Source organism: Callospermophilus lateralis, unplaced genomic scaffold, assembly GCF_048772815.1.
Source record: "Callospermophilus lateralis isolate mCalLat2 unplaced genomic scaffold, mCalLat2.hap1 Scaffold_2084, whole genome shotgun sequence".
In the NCBI taxonomy this organism is placed as follows: Eukaryota; Metazoa; Chordata; class Mammalia; order Rodentia; family Sciuridae; genus Callospermophilus; species Callospermophilus lateralis.
This window is the reverse complement of record NW_027513060.1, coordinates 138691-161664: the sequence shown is the minus strand read 5'-3', so window position 1 is coordinate 161664 and position 22974 is coordinate 138691. Positions and strand designations below refer to the sequence as shown.

At 46.5% G+C, this 22974-nt stretch overlaps 1 non-coding gene across 1 annotated transcript; it reads right to left on the bottom strand.

Annotated features, from left to right (window-relative positions):
• Positions 1-6272: 6272 nt before the first annotated feature.
• On the bottom strand, positions 6273-6376 carry LOC143640376 (U6 spliceosomal RNA). The gene has a single exon (XR_013154920.1). It is a non-coding gene; the product is annotated as a U6 spliceosomal RNA (small nuclear RNA).
• Between the last annotated feature and the right edge of the window lie 16598 nt (positions 6377-22974).

Here is a 22974-nt window from a genome sequence, read left to right as displayed (position 1 = left end):
GAATCAAAAGCAAGGATTTGAGCCAAGTATGGAATCCCACGCCTGTAATTCCACGCGATTCAGGAGGCTGAGCCAGGAGGATAACAAGTTTGAGACCAGACTCAACAATTAAGCAAGAGACCCTTTCTCAAATAAAAAGGACTGAGATAAAGAAGAATGAAATTTGCTGGTAAATGGATGGAAATGGAAAACATCATGCTAAATTAAATAGGCCAAACTCAGAAACTCAAAGGTCAAATGTTTTCTCTCATGAAGAAGCTAAAGTAAAATAAAGAAAATGAGGAGGAAAGGATTGGATATCATAAAGATAAAGGGAAGGTCAGCAGTGTATTAGATCAAAAAGCAGAGTGGAGGGATGAGAAAAGGGAGGCAATGCCGAATGAATTTTGTGCACATATAAATATACCACAGGGAACCTCACTTTTATGTAGAAGTAAAAAGAACCAATCAAACATAAATAAATAGATGAGCAAAAGGAAGTTTAGCAGAGTAGAGGAAGGGGAACAGGGAAGGGGAAGGAGGATGGGAGAAAAAAAAGGGGAGAGAAAAGGATGGGATGGTGAACTGAAATTGAATCCCATGCATGAGTTCATTGGGATGAACCCAATTACTATGTATAATTATAAAGTTCTGATTTAAAAATTAAAAAGAAAACTTTAAAACTATTTTAAAAATAAAAAGGGCTGAGCATGTGGCTCTCTGGTAAAGTGCCCCTGGGTTCCCTCCCCAGTAACAACAACAACAAAAAAAAAAGGTTAATAAACCTTAAATGAAAACAGCATAGTATTGGCACCAAAATAGACTGGTAGACCAATGGTACAGAATAGAGGACACAGAGACAAACCCACATAAATACAGTTATCTCATACTAGACAAAGGTGCCAAAAACATATTAGAGAAAGGATAACCTCTTCAACAAATGGTGCTGGGAAAACTGGAAATCCATAAGCAACAAAATGAAATTAAATCCCTATCTGTCACCATACACAAAACTCAACTCAAAGTGGATCAAGGACCTAGGAGTTAAACCAGAGACCCTACATCTAATAGAGGAAGAAGTAGGCCCTAATCTCTATCATGTGGGATTAGGCCCCAATTTCCTTAATAAGACTCCTATAGTGCAAGAAATAAAATCAAGAGACAATAATTGGGATGGATTCCAACTAAAAAGCTTCTTCTCAGCAAAAGAAACAATCAGTGAGGTGAATAGAGAGCCTACAGAATGGGAACAAATTTTTACCATACGCTCAGTAGATAAAGCACTAATCTCTAGGTAATATAAAGAACTCAAAAACCTTAACACCAATAATAATAATAATAATAATAATAATAATAATAATAATAATAACCCAATCAGTAAATGGGCCAAGGACCTGAACAGACACTTCTCAGAAGATGATATACAATCAATCAACAAATATATGAAAAAATGTTCAACATCTCTAGCAATTAGAGAAATGCAAATCAAAACTACTCTAAGATTTCATCTCACTCCAGTCAAAATGGCAGCTATTAAGAATACAGACAACAGGGCTGGGGTTGTGGCTCAGCAGTAGAGCGCTTGCCTCACATGCGTGAGGCCCTGGGTTCGATCCTCAGCACCACATATAAATAAATAAATAAAAAGAAAGGTATTGTGTCCGACTACAACTAAAAAATAAATATTAAAAAAAAAAAGAATACAGGGCTGGGATTGTGGCTTAGCGGTAGAGTGCTCGTCTAGCACATGCGAGGCCCTGGGTTCCATCCTCAGCACCACATAAAAATAAAATAAAGATGTTGTGTCCACCGAAAACTGAAAAATAAGTATTTAAAAAAAAAAAAGATTTGGGGCTAGGGATGTTGCTCAAGTGGTAGCGCGCCAGGCGTGTGGCCCGGGTTCGATCCTCAGCACCACATACAAACAAAAAGATGTTATATCCGCTGAAAACTAAAAATAAATTTTAAAAAATTTAAAAAAAGGTATATTAAAAAAAAGGAAAAGAATACAGACAACAATAAGTGTTGAAGAGGATGTGGGGGAAAAAGCACACTCATACATTGCTGGTGGGACTGCTAGTTGGTGCAACCATCTGGAAAGCAGTATGGTGATTCCTTGGAAAACTTTGAATGGAACCACCATTTGACCTAGCAGCACAATTCACAATAGCTAAACTATGGAACCAACCTAGATGCCCTTCAGTAGATGAATGGATAAAGAAACTGTGGTATATATACACAATGGAATATTACTCATCATTAAAAGAGAATAAAATCATGGCATTTGCGGTAAATGGATGGAGTTGGAGAATATTACGCTAATTGAGGTTAGCCAATCCCAAAGAACCAAAGGCCAAATGTTTTCTCTGATATGTGGATGCTGATTCATAATGGGGGTGGGGTGGGGGATCAAGGGAGAAATGGAGGAACTTTAGATAGGGCAAACAGGAATTTGGGGAAGGGAGGAGGCATGGGGGTAGGAAAGATGGTGGAATGAGCTGGACATTATTACTCTAAGTACATGTATGAAGACACAAATTGTGTGACTCCTTTGTGAACAACCAGAGACATGAAAAATTGTTCTTTATATGTGTACTATGAATTTAAATGCATTCTGCTGTCATGTATAACAAATTATAATAAATAAATGAATTTAAAATTTTAAAAAAGTTAAAAATGACAATTTTACCACAATTTAAAAATCCTCACTCAGGGCCAGTATGATAACACATACCTATACTTCCAACTACTTGGGAGGCTCAGGCTATAGTATCATTGGAGACCAGCCTGGGCAAGAGAGCAAGAACCCATCTCAAGGAAAAACCAAAACCAAAAACAAAAACAAAACATCTCAGTGAGATAGTGCACATCCATAACCCCAGCAACTGAGGCTGAGGAGGCTAAGGCAGGAGGATCAGAAGTTTGAGGCCAGCCTGGGAAACTTAGCGAGACCCTGTCACAAAATAGAATATGAAAAGGGCTGGGAACTTAGCTCAGTGGGTTCAATCTTGAGTACCACAAAACAACAGCAAAAACAGCTCACTCAAAAACGAAATGCAGGCCAGGCACCATGGTACATGCCCATAACCCTAGAAGCTCAGGAGTCTGAGGCAGGAGGATCGCAAGTTCAAAGCCAGCCTCAGCAACAGTGAGACCCTGTCTCTAAATAAAATACAAAATAGGGCTGGGGATGTGGATCAGTGATCAAGTGCCCCTGAGTTCAATCCCCAGTCTCAAAAGAAAAGAAAACAAAGAAATGCACAATCAACTAAGTCAAAAAAGAGGCAATAGGGCTAGGGATGTGGCTCAACCAGTAGTGTGCTCGCCTGACGCGCGCGGGGCGCTGGGTTCGATCCTCAGCACCACATTAAAAAAAATAAAGGTATTGACAACTACAACTAAAAATAAATAAAATTTTTTTTTAAAAAAAAGGAGGCAATAGGTGGAGAGGACTAGAGTGCAACTCAGTGAATACTTGCAGCATGTGTGAGGCTCTGGGTTGGGTTCTGAGCACTACAAAAAAAGCAAGCAAGGACAAAAAAAAATGGAGAGAAACTACTTGCAGCATACATATAAAAGTAATAAAATCCAGAACATATAAATAACCTTTGTAAATCAACTAAACAGAAACCCACTATAAAAATGAGCAGTGGAGCAGATACAATGGCATTAATCTGTACTCAACTATTTGGAAGCTGAGGAAGGAGGAATGCAAATTCAGGGCCACTTTGGGCAACTCAAAATAAAAGTCAAAAAAGACTAGGATGTAGTTCAGTGAGCCTTGATTTGTTCTCCAGAACTGGTGTGTGTGGGGGTGAGAAACAGTGATTTTTATCAGAAGAAAAACAAGTCATCCACAGAAAATAAAATTGCACATTAACTAGTAAAGTGTAGCTTAAAATTCAAATGAAAGGTTTTGGAAGCCTTGTATCAGCTATGGATATTGGTTGAGCCCTTAAGACAGGGAAGCTGCTTTTCTGGGAACTCCTGGGTGAAATTCCCAGGATGGCGAAAGCCCAGATCATCCTCCAGGTTCAAACAAGGCAGTCAGTTGGGAGATGGGCGGAACCTGACAAGCAACAAAAAAACTGTTTTTCCCCCACATTCTTATCCTGTTTTTCCTGAAGAAGCTCCTTACTATCCCCCTTGGTCTGTACAGCTATAAATAAAGCAAGTGCAAGTTTTTCTCTTTGTTAGGATCAGACCCATCAGGGCTATTCTCCTGTCTAGCCCTTGCTTTTTAATAGATAATTCTTGTCTTTGTCTTTAATTTCTCTTTTTTTATAATATTTATTTTTTAAGTTGTAGTTGGACACAGTACCTTTATTGCTGAAGATCAAACCCAGGGCCTCAAACATTCTAGGCGAATGCTCTACCAATGAGCCAATATCTAAGCCCCTAATCTCTTAATATTACTTTCATAGCTTTTATTTCCCAGCCAGCCCACACACCCGATAGTTAAGCACTCCATCCTCATGCAGGATGTGGGCAGAAAAGTCATCTTTTATTCTTCAGATTGGCAAATGAATAATTTTCTTTCTTTTTCTTTTCAATTTTTTTTTAGTTGCAGATGAACACAATACCTTATATTTTATTTTATTTTATTTTATTTATTTATTTTTGTGGCACTGGGGATTGAATCCAGGGCCTTGTGCATGCAAGGCACTCTACCAACGAAGCTATCTCCTCAGCCACTATTTTATTTATTTTTGTGTGGTGCTGAGGAAGCACTCTACCAATGAGCTACAACCTGTTTTTCTTAAAATTAGTTGATGCAGGTATGGGAAATGGAGTCCACCATTTGTAGCTGGTGGAGTATAACCTGGTTTATTTGCTCTCTTGGGAGGGCAATTTGGCCACATCTGATAAATACACACACCCTTGGATCCAGAAGTTGCAGTCTAGTGCTGGACAGGATGAATAGTTACTTTATCACAATACATCCATAAAAAGGAATCCAGGAGCTTGGGTTGTAGCGGTAGAGCGCTTGACTACCATTGTGTGAGGCCCTGGTTCCTCAGCACCACATTAAAAAATAAATAAATAAATAAAACAAAAGAATTGTGCCCAATTATAACTAAAAAATAAATATTAAAAAAAAATAAGGAAACCAGTACAATCCAAAGGAGCTAGATCTGGATGTCCCGACACTGGAAATATATGTCTGAGATACTTCATAATACTGCTTAAAACCCAGCAAGTTTATTTTTTGCTTGATATTTATGTTATGTTTCTAAATGATAACATCAAAGGTTTAGACTGCTGTTTGCAAGTAGTTTTCACAAATAATACCTTTGGGATTGGGTTGGCTTTATTCTCAGTACATGAGAACACAAATAGCATTGTAGCTGCTTTTTTATTTTCCTAGCTTTGGCTTCTCAGTCTTAGTGCCATCTGAATGTGTTCTATATGAAGTTTTATCAGACAAATTTAAATTTCTGTAAAAAAAATTGGTAACAATCTTGGGCAGGGGCTGTGACTCAGTGGTAGTACACTTGCCTGGCATGTATGAGGCACTGGGTTTGATTCTCAGCACTGCGTATGAATAAATAAGGGTCTATCAACAACTAAAATAACACTAAAAAAATTTTTGGTAACAATCTTAAGGCAAATGAACAGTTTTTATGTTGTTAACTAATTGCCCACCAAATATTATAACTAATTAATGTAGAATTAAAAATGAAATAGTTTAAAGGTGTGAAATGGTTAAAAACATCTAGGGTTAAAACATCTAGGGGTTGGGAAAAGTGAGTTCATCTCACAACACACCAAAGGACCCATGTGAGTGTTCCATCAAAGATAAAAGGAAAAGTTACTTTCCTTATTATTATTGTAGGTTTGAGAGAGGGGCATAAATTAGGTAAAGTTTTTTTGTTTTTTTACAGTTTTATTTTCATTTCACCCAAAATAGGCACTCATATAAATTTACTTAGTAAAAATTTTCATACATGGGAGTCCAATAACTTGACCAAGTTTGAACTTGTGATATAAAATTCACTACCTAGTTCTTTTTTTTTTTGTGGTGCTGGTGATTAAACCCAGGGCCTTGCCTTTGCAAGGCAAGCACTCTACCAACTGAGCTCTATCCCCAGCCCACTACCTAGTTTTTAAAGAGAGAATGTTATAGAGAATGAATCCCATTTCTCCAGTTTCTTCCTCAAGGGTAGTTTCTATAAATGAAAAAGAACAGTTTGACATGATTTTCTGATGATAATTCTACCTAAGAACTTATGAGAATATTATTTCCCTAGATTAATACAGCAGCTTCTCTTTTTTTCTTTTAATATGCACTGCTTCATATGTCATCCTTGTGCAGGGGCCATTGTCATTCTTGTGCAGGGGCCATGCTATCCTCTCTGTATCATTCCAATTTTTAATATATTTGCTGCTGAAGCAATCACAATATGGCAGTTTCTTGATTGAAGAATTGTACTTGTTATTTTCCTGGTTGCCTTCTTAGAAACAAGTATACATTTTTAGTACAGCCAACTTTTATTTTTCCATTGCCCCTAAGTTTAAAAATATTCACATTATAATAGTTCACATAGTTCTACAGTTAAATAGTTTTAGTCATTTTCTATCATAACCAAGGCAGACTCTTTTTTAAAAAGTCTTTCAGAATCCATTTAAACTGTCAGCATCATATACACAGTAAGAACAGCTGCATAGAACCATAAATCTATTTGTCAACCCTTGGAGCTTACTAATACATACATATAGCTAGATATGTGGAAACTCCAGGGAAGTGCTCCAAAGAGGCAGCCCTCCTCCCAATTTTGAGGTGGAGCTGTCGTTCATGATGAAAATCAATCATTCCCTGTCCCTTGTTTATTGTGAGTTTGTGACTTATTCTGGAAGAGGCCACAACCTATGTCACAGCCCACATTGAGAGCAGGCTGTGTCCTGTCCTACCCATTACCACTTTTGACATCATTCTGCCAAAGAACATACCCCTGGGGGTGATTTTGTGAAAAGTATAGCAGAAGTTTCTGTTCAAGGAGCATAGGCAATGGGATTGACAACTGAATTGGCTATAACAGGAGAATGGCCATGTTCATTACCCACTTGGGTTTATCCTTAGCCCAAAATGGCTGAAGAAGAGTGACACAGCTGATGGCACAGTCAGCACAGAGCAAAACTCCCACAGTCAAGGTCTGTGACTTGGTAGTGTTATCTCCGGATAGACAGTGGTCCTCTAGTGGCCCATCAGCTTGGTGTGCTGGCTGAAGCTGCATGCAGGCCACCATAAAGACCTTGATTTTGATCAGCAACATTATGAGCCCTGGGGGCAGGACACAGCCAAAGAAATTAAAATATTGGGACTGGGGTTGTGGCGCAGCGGTAGAGTGCTTACCTCGCACATGTGAGACCCTGGGTTCGATCCTCAGCACCACATAAGAATAAATAAGTAAAATAAAGGTTAAAAAAAGAAATTGAAATATATTATATAATTAATGAGGACCACATTCTTAAATAGCAGCAACTTTCATCTATGGTTTCATCTTGGGACTTTCTTTACTGTGGTACTGTCTTTACTGTTCCACTCTAGGAATGAAGTCAATCCAAAGCTAAAGGCAAAGACCCAGAGGACAGCAATAACCATCTTCCCCCTGCTCAGGACCTAGTGACTAAAATTATACACCCAAGTGGGACACAGATAGGTGCCTGTCAACAGCCACAGCCAGGAGACTGAAGGGGAAGCTCTGAGCATGAGCAACAAGCAGGTGAGGAAGACAGCTGCCAAAGTCAGTAAAGCTCAGGTTGATGGTGATAGCAAAGAGAATAACCTTGGCTAGAGAGGGACCAGGAAGTAGTTGGCAGGCACCTGCAGCCACTCAACATGCCCACTACTGTGCCCTTCAGCACAATGCCCACTATATACAGCCTGTCTACACTTCCAGCAGCATGACCCAGCACCTCCACCTGCCTTAGTCAACCACATCTGGACAGTATGTGATAGACTCAAGCAAATCAGAGCCATGTATAAAGGGGTCAACATCAGGTCTGCTCTGCTAAGTGGATGCAAGGTACTGTTTCCTTGGAAACAATGAAGTTAATATGGGTAGATTTCTTTAGAATTTTATTTATTTATTTTGGCACCCCTGGGGATAGAATCCCAGGGTACTCTAACCACTGAACTATAACCCCAGCCCTTTTTATTTTTTATTTTGAGACCAGTCTCACCAAATTGCCCAGGTTGGCCTTGAACTTTGATCCTCCTGCTTCAGCCTCCCAAGTGTGTGGGATTACAGTTGTGGGCCACCCAGACTCGTTATAGTAGAACACATGTTCAGAAACCCCTTATCTCAATCTCTGCCCCGGGTGTAAATTCTGTCCATTTAGTGAGTTAGATCCCCCAGGCAAGAGTTTCATTCTTGTTTAAACAATTCAAACAGCTGTTTCCAATAGCCTATAATTTTAGAAAACAAGGCTGCTCAGTTAAGTAAGGAAGAAGTAGTCACTTAAAGCAAAGGGTTGTTAGGACATTTTTATGGTTGTGGTATGTATTTAGGAAAAATATTTCTTGTTAATTTTACCACCTTCAGGCAGGTGGCGCACGCCTGTAATCCCAGGAGATCGGGAAGTTGAGACAGGAGGAGTTCAATCCCTGGAATAAAAATAATAATAATAATAATAAAATACCACCTTCTATGTGTCTGTTATTTCAGCCTGATGAATAGCAGGGCAGATTTTTACAGTCCAAACTAATTTTGAGGTTTCCAGGGACAAAAACTGAGGAGGGAGCTGCAAACTGATAAAAGTTAATTAAGAGGGCTGGAATTGTTTTTTGTTTGTTTGTTTGTTTGTTTTTTTAAAGAGAGAGGAGAGAGAGGGAGAGAGAATTTTAATATTTATTTTTTAGTATTTGGCGGACACAACATCTTTGTCTGTATGTGGTGCTGAGGATCGAACCCAGGCCTCACGCATGCCAGGCGAGCGCGCTAGTGCTTGCCTAAGTGGTAGAGTGCTTACCTAAAACGTGTGAGGCACTGGGTTCCATCCTCAGCACCACATTTATTTATTTTTATTTTTTATTTTTGTTTTTTGTGGTGCTAGAGATTGAACCCAGGACTTTATGTGTGCAAGGCAAGCACTCTATCAACTGAGCAATATCCCCAGCCCCTCAGCACCATATTTAAAAAAAAAAATACAATAAAGGTATTGTGTCCATCTACAACTAAAAAAAAAAATACATTAATTTCAAAATGAATTCGATTAAGTACAAATTTGAATTCATGCATGGCATTTATCCACATGTCAAGTGTTCAGTAATCACAGATTAATGGCTATAGTATTGAATAATACAGATAAAGAACATTTCCATTATTGCAGTAAGATGATAATTGAGAGTGCAGTCTCCGAGGAGTGATGGGGAGGGGGCCCTGTGGGAGTTGCAAACTAATGGGTTGTATTCTAAGACACATCCTTTCCAATGCTTGTGCACTCCTACGCTAGCTACGCGATTCCGCCACTCCAGGTTCAGAGCCTGAGGTTCGCTTGCAGAACCCCAGTAAGGTCCCCAAACTCTAAACTCCCAACAGGCGGCGGGTCCTTCTGCGACTCTGACTCTTGGACTTCTGGGAAACGTAGTCTTTACAGCGTTCCAGCCCCAGGAAGGTCTTAACCGCGAACTACAGCTCCATGCGGGGGTGCTTTGAGGTTCTGGTGGGATTGACTACGGTCTCGTGTCTGCGGCGGTGGATGCTAGGATCGACGCCTGAGGTTCAGTGGAACGACGACTGAGATGCTGAAAATAGGGTGAGGAGGAGATAGTGATCACTCTGTGCCTCCCGTCGCTCCTAACATCTCCGCAGCTCTGGGGCTGTGGAGACGCCCCAACCTACGCGGAGCCGACTGAGTCCCCAGGGAGTCGTGGTGACAGAACGGCCACAACCGCTAGGGGGACTGGAGCGCGCAGGCTCTAATCTGAGGAGGAAGAGCCGCCAGAGGGTTCTGGCTTGGCCGGGAGGCGGGAGGCTGGAAGCGCACGCGCAAATGCAGGGCCTCAGGCGTCTGTAAACACTGAAGGGCGCCTGCGTAGTCTGAGCGTCTAGGGATCGACGCGCGGGGGCGCTTCAGCCAAGAGAAGAGCAATTAAGTAGTAATGTAGCGGTCCAGTCATCTTTCTGCAGCCTTTTATGGTTTCCCAAACACAGTCCCCCTCATTGCCTCTCCTAATTAGATCCTCACACTGTCCTTTTACAAATGGAACAAATCAAAGAAAGCCACACAGCAAGAGTCCCAGCATCACAGAAAGTTAAGGACCAGGGAAGGACCAAGATTTCAGGGCTCTAATCCAGGCTTTGCCTTTGATTTGCTGTGTGACTTGGGTATTTTTGTTCCCTTGGGAACCTAAGCTTTCTCATTTATAAGTGGATTAGCTTGTTGGGAGAATCAAACGAGATCCAGGGATGAAAATGAAATTCCCAAGCAGTCTATAAAGGCAAAAGATTATTATAGTTGGGTGATTGCAGACTGAGGGACCCATTTCCTCTTTCTACAATTTGCAAAACTGAGAGTGCCAAAAGGGGTAGGGGCTTGCCTCAGGTCTCAGCAGCCTGTGAGCAAGAGTGAAACCCAACCCTCCTACTTTTGGGCCTGGAGTCCTTCCTTGAATCCAAAGGAGCAGTGTGTCTTTGTTGGATATAGGTGTAGAGAAATAAACTGTTTCCCTGAGGGCCTGGGCTTCTGCACATTGGCCTGTTGGAGGAGTGTCCTGCTCTGTTGAGGTGACCACCAGAAGCAGGAAACTGAGGAGTATCAGGAGAATCCTGGGGGAAAAGAACAGTGTTGCTGGAGATGCTTCTTGGGACTTGACAAAGGTGAGTGCAGGAGCCCAGTTGTGACAGATGATGTGTCACTATTAAGGGGACAGATTAAATAGAAAGGAATGATAGGACTTGGACTCTGTTTTTGAGCTTGAGAGGCACAGATGACTCCAGTTGGGCCAGTGGCAGCTGGAGGTGATACACCAGCTGGTCTGGGTGGTGAGGAGAGGAAGTGATGCACATTGAGGTGAGGCTGTGGGAGCCACTAGTACAGATGGAAGAGAGGTGGTAACTTGCCACCTGCAGGATCATGCAGCTGCTCAACAGGGAAGTGAACTTTTCTCTGTATCTTGTAACAGAGCTGGGCTATACACAGCTGTTTCCCTCTGGAGAGCTCTTAGAGGTTCTAGGGGTAGGTTGTGGTAAGAACTGGGAGATCCTGAGGTTTGATTGCTGTTTGGACCTCCTCAGGCAAGTAAGGCAATTTGGCTATTTATAGAAATAGGAAATCCAAGATCCTCCCCTCTTTCAAGTATCTAATTCTCTGGGCCTTCACTTGCTTCTGTTTTTCAGCCAGGGAAACTGAGACTAAAGAAGAAAAAGGACTCTCTTAAGGACGCATAGGAGTTGGGGGACAAGTAGACTAGAATAGGGATTTTTTTATCACATAGCAGTAATAATGACATCAAACATTTATTAGGTATCTAATGTGTACTCTGAGAAGAGCTTCCTTGGGGTAGCAAATGGAAACCAGGATTGCAGTCAGACCTGCCTGGTTTTTCACCAGCCCTCCCAGTGATTCTGGGTGAGTCACTGCCCCTCTCTGAGCCTCCAGTTGTTCTGTAAAGTGGAGGTGGTAAGCCTTATCCAGGGCTGTCTTGAGGTTTAACTATAAATTAAGTTAAAACCTGTTTAGTGCACAGAACAGCACCAGGCACATAATAAGCACTTAATAAACACTGGCCACTGTTGTTCCTCGGGAAGACAGGTTGAGACAGTCAGGTTGCAAATGGGTTCTCTTGCAGCAGACATGCAGCATCCCCTGGTCTGCCCATGTCCCTGATTCCTCCATACCATGCCCCTCATACTTCTGGAAGCCAAGGGAAGACCCAGGTCCCCATATTCTCCTCTGGCCTCAGAGCCTGGCAAAGAAAGAGATGTCTCCAGTGTTAACACCTCCACATGCATTCCCCACACCTGAGGCCCAGAGTTGAGACAATTCTTTCCTGAAGTTGTATGTTACATGCCTGGACAGACCAGAACTGACCCCGGGATCTCTCCAGCCCCTTCAGGGTAGGGGGTTGTACCTGACTTCTCTTCCCTGTAGGGCAGAATTCCAAGAAGACTGACAGCAGGTTCTTAGCCTGTGTTTCCCCTGAGTGGAGCAGGGATTGGGGGCAAGGAGGAATTTGGGTGGAAAACAGGCCTGCCAGACACCCCACCCCCAGACCGCCCTGCTTGATGATGGAAGCCTGACACAGTGGTCATTTCAACTTTGATCCATGATTGACTAATAAAATTCTGGTTGAACCCCTTATTTATAGAGGAGGAAACAAAAATCTAGCACTGCCAAGAACTCACTGAGAGCCTCAGAGAGGAGGGAGGATTCTGGTTCAGTATATAGCTTTCTGACTTCAGGTGAGGGCTCTGCCCAGCAGATGAATTGGAGTGGGCAGGGCTTTACTTCACCTCTCCTTCCCCTAGTTCTGCTTTGAGCCAGACCTCAATGTGGCCACCCCACCCAGGCACATGAGCTCTAGTTGGGGTTGAGGGAGTTGGGAATGTGGAAACATCAGGGAAGGCGGGGTATAGACAAAAAGAAGGCCAGAGCTGACCTGGGGCAAGTGGGAGAAGGGAGCTCTTGGTGTGTGGCTCTTGTGGGATGCTGGGGCCTTATTAATCAGTCTGAGGTAGCAGAAGATAAAAATACTGTGGGAGCACACTCCTGGAGGAGGCTAGCAAAGCAGATTCAGGAATGAGTCATAGATCCCTGGCCCTAAATTTAGAAGGTGCTGAAGGAGGCAGCCTTCCCCTGGGGAAGACTTGGAGATGCCTGCTGACCCAGGGCACCAGGGATTCAGGGCAGGAAGGAGTGGTTGGCAGGAGTTCCCTGAACTGTAGCACTCCATCCTATAGCTGAGCCTGCTAGAGGCCTGTTCCAGGGGTAGATCAAACCCAGAATGAACCTTAATACAGGACAGAGCCTTCAGTCCCATTCTTAGAGTCCCTGGGAACCCACCCACTCAATCCCTTCACACAGTCCTGAGAACCAGCCTCTGCAGTGAGGACATTTCAGAACCGTGCTGCCCACTGGGTGGGCATGGCCAGGCTTCCTGTGCCACTCGCGCTGCCATTTTGATATCTATTTATCAGACACCAAGGAGAGGAGTATGGATGTAAGAAGCTAATGCCATTGAGTGAAGGTCTCTCAAAGGGGACCCAGCCAGACCTTTTGCAAGCTCCTCTGAGAAATGAGGATGAGGGAGAGGGACAACATGTCATCGTATCCACTTTTGCCTTATTCTCAACCCTCCAGGCTCCAGATTAACACAGGTCAGGAGAAGGGAGAGGAATCAAGGAGAACATGCTTTGGGGACAGATGCCAGACCTGGGGGTAAGGAAGCTCAGGAGATAAGATAGACAGTTGCTGTGGCATTCATTGAGCACTCAAAGAGCCTCCTCTTCCATCCTCCCTTGCCCATCCTCCAGAACCTAAAACCGGACCCCTGCACTGAGAAAAGTGCTCTGTCCTCATTCTGATGATGGAAATCCTCGTAGTCCACCCATCTTAGAAGTCAGAGAGCTGGCCGGGCACAGTGGCACCTTATAATCCTAGTGACTCAAGAGGCTGAGGCAGGAGGATTCCCAAGTTTGAGGCCAGGCTTAGCAACTTAGTGAGACACTGTCTCAAAATAAAAAAAGATTGGAGGCAGGTCATGGTGGTGCACACCTGTAATCCCAGCGGCTAGGGAGGCTGATACAGGAGGATTACAAGTTCAAAGCCAGCCTCAGCAATGGCGAGGCACTAAGCAACTCAGTGAGACCCTGTCTCTAAATAAAATACAAAATTGGACTGGGGATGTGGCTCAGTGGTCGAGTGCCCCTGAGTTATATCCCTGGTACCCCTGCCAAAAAAAAAAAAAAAAAAGATTGGGGATGTAGCTCACTGGTGAAGTGCCCCTGGGTTTAAAAAAAAAAGTGGGACAGCTGAGACACAGAGAGGTTGAGTAATGTTCTAGATCACACACTGAGTAAGGTGTTTTAACCAGACAGTCTGGCTCCCTGGCCCAAGTCATTTTCCTAGACTGCTGAGCTAGGTACTTTACCCCATCTGTCAGGCCTCTTCTTCCATCCTTCCAGGCCCATCCTCCAGTCCCTGCACCCAGAACCTTGGAAGCAGATCTTTGGGGCTATGCAGGATCCTGCTGCCCAGGTTACCCATAGGCTTCAGGAAAGGACAAGTTTAACTGGCCCCCAACACTGCCATGCAAGACTTCACAATTGATGGCATCCTCCTTAACTCTGTGGGGGAGGCCTCTTGAGCCCCACCATTCTGACAGGAGTACATCCTAAAGAGGTGCAGTAGGAAGGACTGCAGCAGAACCACAGGGGCTCCCCACCAGGGAAGGCCCCAGGCTTGTGCTAAGGACTCCTTCTAACAATATCTGTTGGGACCTGCTGTCTGCAAGAACCGAGTTGGATCTCTGCCTTCTAGAAGCCCTAGAATTTCCTTTCAGAGGTGCCTGATCCATCTGCTGACCTTGAGCCTTCCCCTGGATTTGTGCTCAGGCTAAGAGGGTGGAGGTATCTTGAGTATTTTCAGGAAGGACAGGTTGTTAAGTCCTTCTTCAGGGTGGATAGAAACTCTAGTCCTGAGACTACAGCCCCTTTCTGACAGCCCACATGACTTCCTTCTTTTGGTTCCTTTTTAATCTAAAACCTGGGCCCCCAGTGCTCTGACTAAGTACAGTTTCACCTCTTGGAACTAGAGGGGCTTCCAGGAAGAAGTCAGAATCACATTTTGGGTAATAAAGAGAGATCAGGAGTCCACACCTAAGACCCCCCAGGCTATTATCTTTTCAGAAAAAAGAGGCTCCTCTGGGACACATTGCTGGCCTGAGTGCTGCTGGTGAGTCTGGGAAACTCAGATACACCAGGGGACATAGCCTGGCCCAGGTATAGTTTGATTTCCCATAGCTAGGGGAAAACACACTGGAGCACCTAGGATAGCTTCTGTTTCTTGCTGGGCCTTTTTTTCCCCCTCAGCTGTCAAATGGAGCTAATGGTCCCTGCCTGACATTTCACTTAAGGTGTGAAGGTGAGACAAAATGAGCATGAAAGACATCCCCTGGTCTAGTGGCATGTCACAGAAAGAAGGTGCAGAGGTTTTTTTTTTTTTTTTTTTTTTTTTGTGTGTGTGTGTGTGTGTGTACATGACAACTTATACACCACTATGACTTGGGTGCAATGTGCATATTCCCCTGACACAGCAGGCATCTGAGGTCTGTTTGGGAACTGACATGTGACTGCATAATGCTTCAAGGTTTTGTGACGTGGGTGTGGCAGTGCCTCAAATGTAAGGTTGCCAGATTTAGCAAATTTTGGAGATTTAGTAAAGTTAATCATTGCTTGTCTGAAATTTAAAATTTTAAATTTCACTAGGTGTCCCATACTGTGTGTGTGTGTGCCTGGCACATGCTAGGCAAACACTCTACCACTGAGCTACCTTCCCAGCACATTGTTGTTGTTGTTTTTTTTTTTAAACTGGCAACTTCACTCTGATATTGTGTGTGACCATGTATGTGTATGTACCTGTGCTGCACTGGCCATGTTTGAGAATGAGATGGTGTATATTTGTGTATGATTCTGATAAGACATTGAGATGATGTATGTGACTGTGACAGTGTCACCAGGAGGAGTAAGGATATGGGTAACTCTGGGTGATGAATGCAGTGGCTGTAGCTCCCAGAGGTTGTAACAGCGCCCTCAGGGAAGTGTGGGCTATTTGCTCAGTGAGGCCCATCAGGGCCAGGAGACCGCCTTGGGTAAACATTTAGATCCGGGTTCGTATGGGACTGAGATGTAGCTCCTATTGCCACTGTAAAGAACACGTCCCTCTCCAGGCTAAGCCAGCCTTGGTGGCCTCAAAGTGCTTTGTCCTGGACCTTTCTTGAGGGCCTATGGAACTGAGGCTCTGCTGCTTCCTAGTGACATCACACAAGTCACTGTCTAATCTTCTAGAATAGTGCCCCTAGGATATTGCTTTTTTGCCCTAGAAAACTTGGGAATTTTCTCCACCCGAACTAACAGGTAGCATACCCCTGAGGAGGAGGTGGGGGCAGAAGGCACCAGTGGTGGGCCTTCTTACCTCCCAGAGGGGAAATTGAAGTAGTCATCTGTCTGTCTGGCTAAATGGTGAGTAGAAATGTGTACCTAGGAGCAAGTCAAGTCTTGCAGGACCCCTATTGTACAGGACATGGTCAGGGTGGGAGGCACTGGTGGTGAGGATGGAAACTAAATCTTGAGGATTAGAGAAGGTGGTGACAATGCCAAGGACCCCACAGGCAAATGGAAAGAGTAGTATGTAATGGGGGTTAGGAGTCAGGAGTCCTGGGATTTTTATTTCTGCTTGACTCTGCTAGCTGGGCCTTCTGTTTCTTTTTTTGGGAGGCTGAAGCCAGATGACATTAGTCTGAGGGGTTTAGATGTAGTGTGGGGAGTTGGCCAAGGGGTGACTCTAGGCAGATGCCCTCACCGCTACTCCAATAGTTGTCAGGGCCTATGAGCAAAGTCTAGTGTAAATGTCTAAACAACTCACTGACTCCCCCAGTCCTGGGGTCACAGTCTAGGGGCTGGACCCAGAGGGATTCTGCTTTGTGTATGATTTGGGCCCTCCTGGAGCCTCAGCTGCTCTCTCTAGGAGGGGCATAATAAGACTCAGTCTTGCTCAGAGCCCAGGGTAATAAGTCCTCTCACTCCCATGAGGAGGCTTCTCAGTTTGCTAAGCACCTTCTTGTACACACTTTCACCTTCTACACCTACCCGGCTCCGCTTAGTGCTGTTCTTTCTGGGGCCCAGAACAGTCAGACATGGGCTCTGCCCTGGGCTCACAGAGGCACCTCCATCCACCTCCTGTGGGACTTGGGTCTGGGGCAGGGGGCTGAATGGGCAGAGAGCAGGGGTCATACTTTGCCAGCCCTTTTCACTGCTTAATCTTTCATGAGAATCATACCTAACATGTCAAGGTGTTACTTTAATGCTTTTTGTTGGAGCCATACATTTTTGGACCAGTGCATTCCTCCATGCCCTACCCTGTCCCCGAGTTATATTTTTGAGTGACACTGGCATATGTACAGCTCTTCATTTCAGTAATTCTCAGAAGGTATTATTATTCCAGATGAGGAAATAGGCTTGGAGAGAATGTGTCACCTGCTTCTGGTTACACAGCTAGAAAAGGTTTTGAATCTAGGTCTACTGACAGACTGTGGGAAGCAGGGATGGCCTAGGCCTGGGACTCCTGTCCAGATTCTGTCCCCAGGCTCCTTCCCATTCCTTACTCTTCCACTTTTGAATATCAGGCCCTTAGCTATGCTGCTCAGTGGTGTTGTGAGACTTGGTATGTTCTGTCATGTTCAAGGAGATGTAAAGAGCCTTAGAATCAAGGACACTCCTTTGCAAGGGCAAATTAATGAGTAGAATGGAGTGATGCCCTTCTGCCTACCTGCTGGCCAGCCAATCTCATCTGAAATCAAGACCCATTGATGAGCCCAGGGCATAGCCACCTGAGCCCAAGAGTGCCAGATCACCCACCTTTACTGACCTAAGACCCAAAAGACCCAAAAGATTTATTCTTGTCTTAATCTGTGTTTAGATGTGAGGGATGTTTTGGTTCTTGCCATCTTGCCATCTGTATCTTCCTGGGTTTCTGTCTCCTCCTCAGATTGGAAGCCTTCTGGGGTAGGGAGTTCCTTCTGTCAGTTTGCCCTCACTGCCTCCTCCTGCTGTCACTCCAATCTTATCTTACTGTCTGTTGAGATGTGCTGGGTGGGGGGATGCTAAAAATACAGAAGCCACCAGACCAGTGCTGCCATCTCTTCCTCATGGCTGATCCCACAGGTTATAGTCCAATTCCACAAACCGGACTTGGGTCTGCTGGGGTCCCCTGTGGCTCTCCTACCAGCCTGGAAGCAAAAGTGTCTTCCTCAAGGCCTGGGGAAGACAGTAACGTGGCTAGAATTGGGCCAAGGGCAGGGGAGGTAGATTAGAAGTCAGAACCTGGTTCCTCCCCAGCTGAGAGCTAGCCGCCCTAACACCTAATCATTCCAGACTTTTTCTTTTTTCTTTCTTTCTTTATTTTTTTTGTAGTTGTGGATAGACAACATGCCTTTATTTTAGTTGTTTATTTTTATGCGGTGCTAAGGATTGAAACTAGTGCCTCACAAGAGCTCTGCCATTGAGCTAAAGCCCCAGCCCCAAACTCTTTCTTTTTTTCCAGTACTGGGGTTTGAACCCATGGGATCCATACCACTGAGCTGTATCCCCAGCCCTTTTATTTTTTATTTTGAGGGAGGGTCTCACTAAGTTTCTGAGTCTTGCCTTGAACTTTTGATCCTCCTGCCTTGGCCTCTACTCAGGGGGCCTCTCAGGGGGTTGAAGCAGGAGGATTGAAAGTTCAGGGCCAGTCTCAACAATTTAGCAAGACCCTGTCTCAAAAATAAAAAGGAGTGGGCTGGGGATATTGCTCAGTTGGAAGAGTGCTTGCCTTGCATGCACAAGCCCCTGGGTTCAATTCCCAGCACACACACACACACACACACACACACACAAATAAATAAATAAAATAAAAAGGAGTGACTCCTGGGTTCAATCCCCAGTTGGGGGGGGGAGAGGAGTGTGAATCTGGAGGTTGGAGGTGATTAATAGAGATCTAGAATCATCACATGGGCCTCATAAGGACCTGCAGCTCATTGTACAGGCTTCAATTTGCTGAATGTCTTGCTGTTGTCTTGCTGTCATGGCTCCCGGTTCACCCCCACTCATTTTTAAAATTGGGCCTGATTTACAAACATCTCAGAGCCTTGAGCACTTCAGGAAGAGACACCTCTATTTGTGAAGACACCATGCTGACTCCTTATATTTACTCTTAGTGCCTGTTAGCAAAGCTGTTCTATCCCAGGGCTCTGGATGGTGAAGCCAGGATATGCCTTCTGATTCCCTCCTTGTATAGGAGGAACCAAGGTCCAGAGATAAGCAAGTAGAGCAAGGATCCCTGGGTAGGAAGAGGCTGAGTGGGCTTGTGTCAGATAGCTATAGACTCACTTTGATACTGGGCCAGTGGTAAGCATTTGTTGGACCTTGTTAGGTGCCCATCCAAAGGAGCTCAGCAGAGGCCCTTCCTGCTCCTGTTTAGTCCAGGGCCAGTCATGGGACAGGTTGCCACACTCATCCTGACCTGACCTCAGAGAAGTTGATCTGTTAGCCTTAGTTCACACAGAGTAGCTGCATACAGAGATGGCACTAGGACCCAGGGAGCAAGGGGGCAGCCTCCAGGCTGGAAGGGGTGACTGGAATGCTGGTGGACATATCTCCCCAGAGGCCATGAAGCTCTGATCAGTTAAGCCTGGGAAGGGACCAGGAAAACCTCAGAGGTCTGGGGCCTGATGCTATTTATTGAGAATCTAGTCTAATACAAGGGAGATGTGTGCTGAGAAATGGTGACTTTGGACAACAGCCTGAGGAAGGGGCTGGAGGAGTCCTGGTAAAAGTCCCAGGTGAGAGTGAGACTAGAGAGGAGAGTTTGCCCAAGTCTGCCTAGCCTGTGAACCTTGAGCCAAGTGAGAGCAACTTCTGGCTGGGTTGGCACACTCCAAAGGGAATTGGGTTGGGTGTGTATAGGCTTGGTGTGACTCTTGGTTGTTGGGGTTGCAAGTTTTGGGAATCCCTGAGTTGCTGTGAGGCTGTCATCCCTGCGAGTTAATCTCTTGATTATCGTTTGTGTGTGTGCCCATCTTTGGATCTCGGGTGTTCTGGTGACAGAGTGCCTGTGTGTAAATAGGTTGTTGCAGAGGTGTGTACCTGTGAGGGTGGGAGGGGGACAGCAAGAGGGGATTCATAATTAACTTCCAGAATCCCTCTCTTAACACCTCGCCTTCCTTCCTCTGAGCGTCCACTCTATCTTGGCCACTCCTCACCCAGCCCCCAAGCCCTGCCTGAGGACTGCACCCTCGCCCCCGCGCGCAACGGGTCCTCTCCCGGGGCGTGTAAGGGCGGGCACTAGGACCCTGCGGGGCGGGGCGGGGCTCGGAGCTCCGTCTGCTTTACCTCCGCAGCCAGGAAAATACCGAGCGAGGCAAGCCGAGCCCGGGAGCCCTCAGCCTAGCCCGGAGGGAGGAGCGCGGGAGGGGGCGCGCAGGGCGGGGGTGCGGGGCGGGGCCGGGCGGTGGGACCCACTGCTCCTCCCCCCAGGGCCCCCGCGCGGCCCCTGGTCGCCCGGGCAGTGGCGGCAGCGGAGGCACTCGCACCCCGGCCCCGGCGGGCCCCGGCGGAGCAGCGGACACAGGTGAGTGGCCCTGCCGGCCGGCGCCCCACCCCGCCCCCGAGCTCACCTGCGCGCATCCCGCGCCCGCGCCGCTGCCGAGTTAGTTGAGGCGGTCCGGTCACCACTGCGGCGGGGGCCCCCCGCCAGACCGTCCGTCACCTCGGATCCCCCTGTCCCGACAGGCTTCCGCGGGTCACCCGCACCCCATACGCAGCCCCCGCGCCGGACCGGGAGAGGTCTGGGGTCGCTCATGGCGGGTAGCCCCCATGACTGTCCTGTGCCCGTCCGCCCTGCCCCAGGGGCCAGCGCCTGTCTAATCACAGCAGTTCAGGACCCCAGCAGCTCCACCCGCGCCCCCAGCACTCTGACTCCGGTCCCCAAACCGGTCTTGCAGGTCCCAGGAAGGTGGCGTCAGCATCTGCAACCGCATCGACAACGTTGTCGGAGCCTCCGCGAAGGATCCAGGAGAACCGGACTAGGACCAAGGTGCTGGGCCTCCCCTCTTTCCCAATGGAGAAGTCAGCGGCCTCAACAGAGCCTCAAGGACCACGGCCAGTCCTGGGCCGTGAAAGTGTCCAGGTTCCGGACGACCAGGACTTCCGCAGCTTCCGGTCAGAGTGTGAGGCTGAGGTGGGCTGGAATCTGACTTACAGCAAGGCTGGCGTGTCTGTGTGGGTGCAAGCTATGGAGATGGATCGGACTCTACACAAGATCAAGGTAGGGGTGCACTACTGCACCTGCAGCCTCCACCACACTTTACTGCCTCATCCCAGGGTCTCCTGTTCTTGCTGCAGGGCCACAGACCCCTGGGGGTGCATCTTGGCCCAGAAGGAGTCTCCTGCCAGGAACTAGGAGGAGGCATGGTCTACTGGGCCAAGTCTCCATTATACAGATGGGCCAACTGAGGCCTGGAAAGGGGATGTGACCCACTCTGGCTCTATCAGTCGAAACTAGACATGCCCCTTTTTGCTGAGGAGGGGGACTGCTGCTAGGCCTATCCAGGAGAGTGGTCTCCCCCAGGGACCCCTCTGTCCAGCAAGCCTCCACTTGGCCCCTGAGTTGAGTCACCCTAGGCCAGAGACTGATCCCCTTTTCTTCCTAATTCCTGGTTCTCAGCCTGAGCTGGGTCTCCTCTCTGCCTGATCTTTCCAGCCTGATCCCTTTCTCTCTCCCTTCCCTCCGTGGCAGCTCCCTGAGTCTCCAGCAGGGGCTCAGCATTGTGGCTGGCAGATTGTGATTGCCAGATCATGAAGGCAGGGCTTTGATGTCCCTGCTTTGCACTGGGACAGGCTGGGGTGGGCTGGGGAAGCAGGGAACCTGTGGTCAGGTCAGAAGCCAGCTCAGAGGACAGTTGTAGACACAGCAGCCCCTCACAGGTACCCTCTCACTCCCCTGCAGCTTTATGGTTCTCTGTCAGTCATGAGGTAGACTTGGGGTATGATGGGTAGATGGGACAGAGGCTGAAGACCCTGGTGTAGGGCCACAGTAACTTTCCTGATACCTCTGGTGTTGCTTTGAGTAACACATTTTGAGGGTGTGTAGATTTCCCTTCAGAGGGTTTCTTGCTTCCTTTCCCTTGCCCTCTTCTCCCTTTGACCTGGAGCATGTGGAGAAATACATTCCTGTTGCCAGGGGCCAGGACGATGGTCTTTTTAGATAGGACCTCTCCTGCCTGGGACCTAATCTTTGACTTCATTTGGGTATACTGCCTCACACCAAACTTGAGCTGTCTGACCTTTCCCTTCTGATCCTGTGCTTTTCTGCCTCATTTTGCCTTAATCATTTACTGCTTTGTCCATCTTGTCCCGACATGATGTGGCTTGCTCTTTCTGCCTTCTCTTTTCTCCTCCACAGCTCTCTGCTTACATCCTGGCCATCTGACTCTTTCTCTTTGTGTTTCCATGTGTGAGGGTGGGAGGGGGGCAGCAAGAGGGGGTTCTGTCTGTTCCCAGGCTGGAGGACCCTGGGCTGGGATTTCTCAAATCCATATCTGAACTGAGGAGCAGGGAAGGATAGGGCAGCTAAGAGGTTCTAGCTTGATACTGCCTGAGGCAGGAGGGACAGATTCTATCTTCCCCACCAACAGGGGAGGGATGTTTGTTGAAGGAAGGTGGAAGGAAGAGACTAAGGAACAAAGCTAATGAAAATTGAGTAAGGTGACTACAAGGGAGCCTGATTGTGACCCGAGAAGGGCTTTTGGCTGGTAGTGCTCAGGGAGGTGGGAAAGTGTAGTTTCTTCACCAAGGTTGGTTCTGGGAGGTGGGTACTCCCACCCTCTGTCAATAGGGTGGAGCTGTCTCCTCCATCTGGCTTGGTTAATCAGTAAACCCAACTCAGCCCAGAGTTGGCAGGTCTGGGGGCCAAGTTGCCACAGTAGACCCCATGTGACCAGGTCAGACTTGTCAGGTGGCCTTCCTTGGGGGTGGAAGTCTTAGAAAAACTGGGATGTTCTGGGCAGGGGGTATATACCCTGGCTCTACTTCCCTCTCAGATTGAGCAGAGGCTGGAGGTGCCAGAGGGGTCTTTGAAAGCCCTGTTTCATACTACCCTTCCCCCCACACTGGGGTACAGGTAGTGAGGCCCAGAGGAGTCAGGAGCCAGCCCAGGGTCACACAGCTAAGTTCTAGCAGAGCTGGCTTAGAGTCCAGATGTGCTAGCCTCCCAGTCCTACCCTCTCCCTTACTTTTA